Here is a 9,015-nt window from a genome sequence, read left to right on the forward strand (position 1 = left end):
ACGGCCCCACCGGTCCTCGTTGTCGCGGGCTGCCCCTAAGGAAGGTCCTAAACCCATTGGCTGGGGCTTGGTGGAGTTGAGATTTTGGTGGTTTCCAGGCGCTTAAGGCATTTTCTGTGGATAACTATTTTTCTCCTTGCTGCAGCCACATGCTCCCTTTCCTGTTGCTTATTTTTCCTGAATTCCCCCTTCTTTGCCAGCCCGCCCACGTTTATAATATAATTAATAACGTTCTTTTATATATGTGCTTTTCTGATGCTCTGACTCTGTTAATCGCTTTAGTCTTCTTTGCTTCCCCCGTCGTGAGGGAATTTATTGATGGAGCATTGTGAAACTTTTCTTTTCCTCTTTCGAAAATTTCTGAAACTTACCCCATTTGGCTTTGTCAGGTGTCCCATGTGAAGCCATTGGCACCGTAGACCTTTGCTGGTTGTCCTTGGTGATTGCGCTTTCATTGTAAATCTGCATTTTCCCCCCTTCTAATGCTACATCTGAAGCCTTTAAACCAATTAAATACAAGTTAAAGTGACCATCCCAAATAATCAGCACATTTGAGTTAGGTGCAGTGGGATTAGATTTTAATTGGTCCGTAAATTCTGTTAAAATGTTCAGCTGCTTTGTGCGTTGGGATCGTTGCTTATCAAGTCTCTCGCCGAGAGCTGCTGGGGGTGGGTGAGCGCCGCAGTGATGAGAGTGGGAAGGGGGATTTTCACAACCTGGAATAGTCTGTGGCATTCCGTGTTTAGGGGAAAAAAATGCAGTAACTTACCACATGCCTACAGCCTCTTGGCAGAAGTATGCATCTGCTGACCTGCAGGACATTGAGGGGGGGCGTTGTTCCCCAGTGTTACAGTCTGTGCGAGTACAGAACCAACAGCTCTGTGCTCTGGTCAGTTTGTGCAGCCAGTAGCCAGCTGGCATATTTCAGCAGGGACAGCGTGCTCTGTGGCTGGTTTGTATCTGCGGCACTTGCAGAAGTGTAATTCCTCCATTGTATTGGCTCTGCAGCAGTAAGGACTGCACAAAACGGTCGTCACTGCCTGCCAGGCTGACACCCCCACCCTGGGGCTCCAGGAGGCCCGAGGGAGTGATAGTGGCGCAGGGGCCTGGCGTGCAAGACCCCTCCTGGGCGTGGGGCCCCCTTGCCAGCATCGAGCTTGGACGCCTGGGGCTGCTCAGGGCAGCCAGCCCTCTGTAACGCTGGAAGGAGGAGGAGGACATGGAGAGCTGATTGCTGTGTTTCTTTTGGACATGTGTCTGAAAGTTCCTGTGGGAAGAAATGAATTGAGGCAAGGGAGTGTGGGAGAAAAGCAGAATTTAAGCGAAGTCAGGTCCCCATTAACTAACCCCTGTGTCTCCTGGTCTGAGTAGTTCTTCAGCCTCAACTTCCTCATAATACTATGAAATGGTAAAGTTTCTGCACTCCTGGACAGGGCAATCTGACCGATGTTGACTTCTAGGAAGTAGAAATAAGTTACAACAGCATGGACTTTTCACCAGCCTTCTGGCTTTCTTTGTGTTCTGAAAATTGCCCAACTAAGTTACTGTTTTTCTTTATTTAATATGAGGCTAGGAATTGTAGGCAAAATAACTCTTGTTAAAAAAGAGAACTCTCAAATGTGGCTATTACAAGAAATGATAATATTTAAAAACCCGGTATGCCTTGCAGTCTAGACCACGTTATTTTGTATGTTCAAATGGGTTGGTGATTATATCTTTGAGCATGACCTTACCAGAGTATTGTTCCCAGACACTCTGAGGTTGTGCACGTCCTCCGTGAAACCTTTCCTTCCCCCTGTGGGCTGCAGCTGGTGAGGAACCAGAGGCCTCTTTCCTCATGGAAGTTTTTCAGGAAGTATGGCTGGCATTACTGAGCCAAATGACAAAAAAGGACAATTTCGATGCAATTGTTACACTAAAATGAAGCATATAATCTCTTTAGAAGGTAGTTTTGATTGGAAGATTCCCATGAGGGTGATGATTCGTAGCAGTAAGATGTTTTGCACTAATTAGTGGACAGCAGATCATGGGGGTCCTTAAAACGTGTTGGAATGGAGAACCTTTGTTGTGATGGTTATAGCATGGTTACTTACGTCTTCCTAAGTTGAAGGCCTGCTGTACACTTTTTGCCTTGGGTAATTGTTGTATTCACACATGTGAAGTAGAAAGCATGAATGTTTTCAAATACTTGGAGATAGCTGATGAGCAAGTGTTCTTTGCTAGCACTTCCTGCATTCCCAAAGCTGGTGGTTGGCTGTGTCCTTCCATACTTTTATTCTCTCTGCTTTCAGTGGGCTGAATCTTTGGAGGGCTTTAGTCCTTTAAAGTGATCTCCTCTTCCCTCCATAGCCACCAAAGGTGTGATTAATCTCCCTGTCCAAGCTCAGCTGTTTGCCAGGGTAACAGGGGCTGTCAGCCTTCTCCTGATGGCGACTGCAGCCACTCGCTGCACACATTGTGGACAGTCGCATCTCTCTGGATTTGATGGTTTAGAGCTGGTGACAGAATCAGTTTGGTGGAAAACCCACAAACCATTTGCTCTTAACTGTCCAGATTTAGGAGCCTTCATAACCACCCTGACTGAGAAGGCATGCCAGGCATGCCATTCCTGTGAAGTCAGTGGGGTTTGGGTTGATTCAGCAGCCTGAAAACCAGTGCTTTTTGAAATGATCAAATATAAAGTGTGGCACTGGATGTTAGCCATCAGAATGTGGCAGTTTAGGCCTTAATGCTTTTGTGTCTCTGATGGTGTCTTAGGTTTTGGCAGTGATGTTCCCTTGCTGAGGCCCTAATCTTGGCAGATAAGGGGTTGTAAGGATGCCTGAGCTCTGTGTTCTTTAACCCTCACCAGGGTGGAGTAAGATATGCAGGTGCAACACACAGCTTTACCTAAGTGTGACAGCAGCATGCACAGGAGCATGAATGCTATGCACAGGCAGTTTCTGTTTCCTTTTCTGTAAAAGAAAGCTGATTGTGGTGCTTTCTTGCAGTAGTTGTGTAGTGAATGTAACATTTGTATTCCTATTTGAATTTCTCATAGAAACACAGTCCAGAAAGGTGAATGCACCCTGTGAGTGATGGACTGGAAGGAGAGGGAGTGTTTAGAAAAAAAATTAGTTTTAATGTTATACTTAGCACTCAGCCTACTCCGCAGCCTTGTGTGCAATGAGAAGCTCTTCCCATAGTAGAGCCCTTTAGGATCCACACCAGTAACCCCAGGAATAAAATGGATCGTTTCTTTGCTGAGGAACAAAGTTGCCAATACACAAGTATAAGAACACATAAGCTGGTAAGTTTGTTTCTTTGTGACAGTGGGCGGATGAGAGCAGCTGCATGCTCTTGTCACGTTGGAGGAGAGACAGGAATTTTCACATCCTCTCCAGTCACTGATCTGGGAAGCGCTACATCAGTGCAGGTGGGCACTGTGCCTGGAAGAGGTGGGTTTGCCTTTCCTCTTGTCCTTACTGCTTTCTCCTCCAAGTGCCTTTTCTAGCCCTACCCCAGCTGACAAAAACCCCATGCAGCCATGTTCAGGGAGTTGATCTGGGTGAAAATTAACCATCAGCATCTCCCTCACTCCCTTTAGCCCTGCCTGTTTCCTAGCCTGGCTGGAGGGCTGCTTTACTCTGGCCAAGGGAGGGGAGCACGAGGCTAGAAGGAGGCAGGCGTGATGCAGGGCCACCTGAAAATGACTATAAAACTTAAGTTTGAGGATCTGGTCCAAAGTCTGTGAGGTCACTTGTGCAGTGATAGCATCCTTTGAGCACACTTAGTATTGCTGCCTGTGTTGAGATCTCTGTCACCACCATGCACCACCATCACAATGAGTTTGGACATGCTACCTTTGCAAAATTCCTGCTTGTGCAAAATGCTGCCCAGGTTTGGGCAGAGGAGTAGAGACATCATGTTTAGAGGACTTCGGTGGAAAATTTCCTACATTTATTAAGTCCCAATCTTTTTTGCCCTGTTTGTTAGAGCTTCATTGGATTGAGCAAACCTCAAATGTCTTCTTCGCAAAGTAACTTTAGAGTCCTATGATCTGGACTCTCAACAGCTGTATTGAACTTGGGCCAGCAAAGTGCACTGGTCTCACATGTGTAAATACTTTGTGTGAGCTGGAAACTTCTGTATGGCTGCTCCTTGGCCTGCTGCAGCATGATAGCTGTCATCCTGCCCTGCCCTGTCTGTCAGGGGACCAGCTGTCCACAACCCAGCCATGTCCACTATCTTCCCTTGGTGGCAGGCGCAAGGCAGACTGGCCTGGTTCCATGGGCAAGTCCCACTTCTGGCAGGTGGGCTCCTGGGTGCTCTAGGATGAAGTAGTGGGAGACATGCACTGTCAAGTGGGGATACTTCCTCATCACTCCTCCTTGCTGTCTGCCCTGGTTTGTGAGGAATGTGGTGGTTTTGCTGCTTCAAGTCACAAAGGGGAAAGTGTAGGATTTAATGATCTTTAATCAGTACTGGGTGGACAAGCCCCTGCATTGTAAACATTTATAATTCTGAATTTACTTAGCTAATTGGTTTTTAAGTCATAGTTTGACCTGCTGTACTGCCCAGGCCATAGTATCAAACCTTACTTAGTATTGAATTAACTCATTAACTCAGCCGGTTTTGAGGTTTGTGATTTCAACTTGCAAACTTGATGCCTGGAGGGGGGGGAAGGGGGCATTGATCTAAATAAGATTTTTTTGCCACAAAACCCCATGTTTCTTGCTTGGATTTGTGATTGTTTGGCTCAGAAGTAGTAGGACAGATTTTATTCAGACCCCTTGCGAATAGTGTTGTGGCTATCCTTAAGTGTGCACTGCATGCCTCTGAGAAAGCAGAGCAGCAGGAGATGAGAACCAAGGCTTTCTTTATCCTGGTAGGATTCAGCTTTGGTGGTTAATATTACAAAACCACTGGAACTTGGGGCTCATGTGTCAGGCTGCGAAGTAGGAGAGGAAAGCATCTGTGGCTGTAGGCAGCTGATGTCAGAGGGCTACCTGACCTGTGTCATGGCACAGCAGTCCTGTGGGGCAGCTGAGGAAGGTGCCTTCTGGTGACACACATCACCTCTGCTCCAGGACAGCAGCTCTCCCACTCTGGGAGCTAGTGGGCAACATATAGCAGGTCATCCCATTGACTGGTTCCCATCTCCTCTGAGGGTGCAGGAGCAGGTGACAGCAAGTATCCTGCACTGGAAGTGCAAGTGCTAAGGTAGGTAAAGGTGCTGTGGGAGCAAAAGAAGGGAGCATGTTGTTGTGTGACACAGTAGGGCCTGTTTTCCTACTTCTCATGTAAGTGTTGCAGTGTTCTAATTCACCTCTAAAAATGGTAGCTTCATCCTAAGCTGAAAATTTCTTTCTACATGACTGATCATGATGAGCATAAGCTCAAGCAACCCTTTAATTAGCTCAAGAATGTTTCTCTTTACCTTGAATGCTTACTTTTCACATTTTCCTCTGTTGCTGCATGCAATGCAGTGCTTGCAGAAAGGTAACTCTGGACTGTGCAGCAAAGACTCCTGACAGCATGGCTCTGCTGCCTGGTGTCATCAGCCCTGCCACCCGTACTGCATGCCGCACAGCTCTGTACAGATGGGAGTGACAGCTTTTGCTGCAATGCTGCACCCTCGGTATGTGTTGCAGCAAAATCTGTCAGACTTTTTCACATTGATTATCGAAATTGCTTTAATTTAAATTGCTTTTATATGCATTATCTGGGTCTTAAGGTTCAGCACTGGCTTGTGTCTTTCCCACTGGATTGGTTTAAAAATCACAGGATATGTTTCCAAAGCTGAAAGGAGGCTGCAGAAGCTACAAGGTTGTGCTGATCATCTGATTCCACTGCAGCACTTTCAGCTGCTTGTGCCTTTGAGGTGCCTGTGCCTCACGTGGGAGTGCAGTGGGTTACTTTAAAGGGAAAATCTGATGAAACTTCTTCAAGAACTTGTTGTTACATGTGATATCTTAGTGGAATTTACCGGAATGGAAAGGAGAGTCCTGACCTAGGATCTGGAACAGAGCTGCAAAACCATTAATTTCTCAGGTAGTGTGAATCATTTGGAAATATGTCTGTTTTTGCTGGAAAACAATAATTCCTGGATGATAACAAATACCTGCTAGTACTGCTTTGTGGTGAGAATTTGAACTTGAAGCAATTGAGAATTCGTAATGAAGCCTCTCACTCTTTTGTCTGCATCCCATTCTGTATAGCTGCTCTTCAAGATTGTTTTTAATGTTGTTGAATGTGACTAATGTCTTTGTATAAAGGTATCCTGTGTTGATGTTTCTGTGTGAGTTTCGGCTGTTAGTATATTGTAAACTGCCTGCATATGCTCTAAAACTCTCTGGATGTTACCTTTTTGCATTGGGCAGAGCATAGGAACAAGAAGCACAGTTTGGAATAGGTCTTTTCCTTTTTTCTGTAATCGCTGTCAGAGGTGCTGTGAAGGGGAGAGCGAGTATCAGCAGTGCTTTGGGAAAGCTGTGAAATTGTGTGTTTGAAGGTGACTGCAGAACAATGGTGCAGTGGAGCATTACCAGCTGTGGAGGTGGGGAACTCTTTTCCAGCAGTGATGGGAAGATGGGGAGGCTCCCTGAAGTGTAGACTCTGCAGAGTGTAGACCACATAGGCTGCTGGTAGCTGGTATGTAAGAGCTGGGCTGAGAGGCTGGCTTGAGGTGCAGGCAGAGTGAAACAGCAACTGCTGAGTGCAAGGAAACAGCTGTGCCCTGCTGACTGCCTTGATTGCCAGGTGGCACTCCTCGGGCCTGGGTCACCTGCCCCTCATTTCCCTCCTCGAGCAGCAGGAGTGGCAAGCCCCATTCTCTAGCTTGCTTTCTCTGGCTGTCTTACAACAAAAACATGATCCCAAATCCTTACACACAGATCAACTCCATTCACTTTCCTCTGCTCCCTACACTTTGAGCTGATTTGCAGAGCAGGGTGGGTTTTTTCTTTTTTCTCTTTTCTTCTTTTTTTTTTCCTTCCTTTTTTCTTTTTTAGTAATCTCTGCCCTGTGTGCCTCTAGTGACTGCTGTGACTGCAGGAGCATGTGGCTGAGAGTTCAGCACAGTCCTTGCTTTGGAGCGCAGCTGTGTGTGAGCTGGTGGGGCACAAAGATCATCTCGCCTCTGCAAAAGCAAGAATGGCAGCAGCAAGCTGGACAGGCTTAGCGAAGCATTGGCAGCATGGCAGTGACTGCATGTGAGGCAGATCAAGAGAAGGTTGTTCTCTTCTGTTCAGTACTGGTGAGATGGTGTCTGAAGCGTCATGAGATTCAGGTGGATATTTCACTAGACCAGGTTGCCTAAAGCCCCATTCAACTTGACCTTGGTCACTTCCAGGGATGGGGCATCCACAGCTTCTTTGGGCAGCTTGTGCCAGTGACTTACCACCTTCACAGGGAAGAATTTCTTCCTAATATCTAGTCTTAACCTACTCTCTTTTAGTTTGAAACCATTGCCCACATCCCATCACTACAGTGCTTAGTAAAGAGTCTCTCTGTGTCTTTCTTATAAACCCTCCTTATATATTGAAATTATTTATATTTAAATATTGAAATATATTTATATATTGAAAGGCCACTGTAAGGTCTCCCCAGACTGAAGAACCTCAACTCTCTCAGCTCTTCTTCACAGAAGTATTACAGCCCTTGGACCTTTTTTTGTGGCCTCTTGTGAACCTGCTGTAGTCTTTCTGAGGATGCCAGGACTCCAGATGCAGTGCTCCAGGTGGGGTCTCATGAGAACAGAGCAGGAGAAACACTTCCCTTGACCTGCTGGCCATAATTTTTTTGGTGCAGCCAAGGACACTGCTGGCTTTCTAGGCTGCAAGCACACATTGCTGGGTCATGTCCAATTTTTTGTCCACCAGTACCCACAAGTCTATCTCTGCAGGGCTGCTCTCAATCCATTTATCTGCCAGTCTGGACTGATGCTGGGAATTGCCCTATTCCAGGTGCAGAAGTTGCAGCATGGTAAATTCTGACTGAACATAAAGGAAAATAATTTTCTTCTTGAGATTGTTCTGAGAGGAAACAGGGCCTGAGGGGTTGGGGGATTTCTGACGCTGGAGATTTTCACAACTTAATGCAGTCCTGAGCAACCTGCTCCAGTTTTGGATCCTAAGCCCGTTTGAAATTGGAGCTGCACTGGGGTTAACTTCATCCCCTTACTGCCAAGTAAGATGAGAGAGAAAATGTGAATTTCCTACTCTTTCTCTCCTCTGTAGAAAGGAGGAGCATGGTGGGGGAAGCAGTGTGGTCCTGTCTTAGTACAGCCACGCCAGTCCTTCCTTCCTATGAAACATCCTTCCTTCCTTCAGTCCAGGGAGTACAAGGGGAAAAAGGACATGTAAATAACAATGCAAGTGAGCACAGTTAGACAGCCATGCCCTGGAAGAGTGCTGGAGGGGATCCTCTGATGCCATTTTTGCCTTACGCTCTATTTCTCACTCTCCACTTCTTAAACATGCTGCAAGAAAATCATATCTTGCCCTCTTAGCTCTGATCTTCATTTAGGATAATATTCAGATAAATTAATGCTTGGCGGTAAGCCTGCAGGTTTCATCATTAGCATCTTGTGTAATGCTTGCAGGAATACATGTGTTCCAAGAGCAGTAGAATTTGTCTGTTGCCCATTAGTTGACAACCTTGGTTAACCAGTGGACTTAAAAGCAAATGCAGGCTGCCCTGTAGAACTGCCTCTTTCTTGTTAATACAAGGTATTTCAAGATGGTTAGTTTTTTAGCAGCATGAAGTGGAGGATTTGGAACAAAGCTTTCATGATTGTCGTGAGTTGAGTGCCGTCTTTAACCCTTTCATGCCCTATGGACAAGAGGCTGGTGGGAGATGGAAGAACTTTGAAGTTGGTGTTGTTATTCAGCCTTTTCTGTGGAAGAAGTATGGCTCAGGACCTTCCTGATGGAAATCCTGTCCCACACCTTTTATTCCAAAGAGCTTTTTAGCTGCCTCCTGAAGGAGGCAGCTGGATGCTGAGGATGATCTCTCTGAGAAGTTACGGCTGTG

At 46.2% G+C, this 9,015-nt stretch overlaps 1 protein-coding gene across 1 annotated transcript in view; it reads left to right on the forward strand.

Moving 5' to 3' along the window:
* Positions 1 to 5,824: 5,824 nt before the first annotated feature.
* LUZP1 (leucine zipper protein 1) overlaps positions 5,825 to 9,015 on the forward strand; it is a 34,113-nt gene continuing 30,922 nt past the window's right edge. Inside the window, exon 1 of the mRNA XM_008632596.2 lies at positions 5,825 to 6,033. The gene's annotated coding sequence lies outside the window, so the exon portion shown is untranslated. The remainder of the gene's footprint in view (positions 6,034 to 9,015) is intronic.

This window comes from Corvus brachyrhynchos, unplaced genomic scaffold (assembly GCF_000691975.1).
Source record: "Corvus brachyrhynchos isolate BGI_N302 unplaced genomic scaffold, ASM69197v1 scaffold425, whole genome shotgun sequence".
Lineage (NCBI taxonomy): Eukaryota > Metazoa > Chordata > Aves > Passeriformes > Corvidae > Corvus > Corvus brachyrhynchos.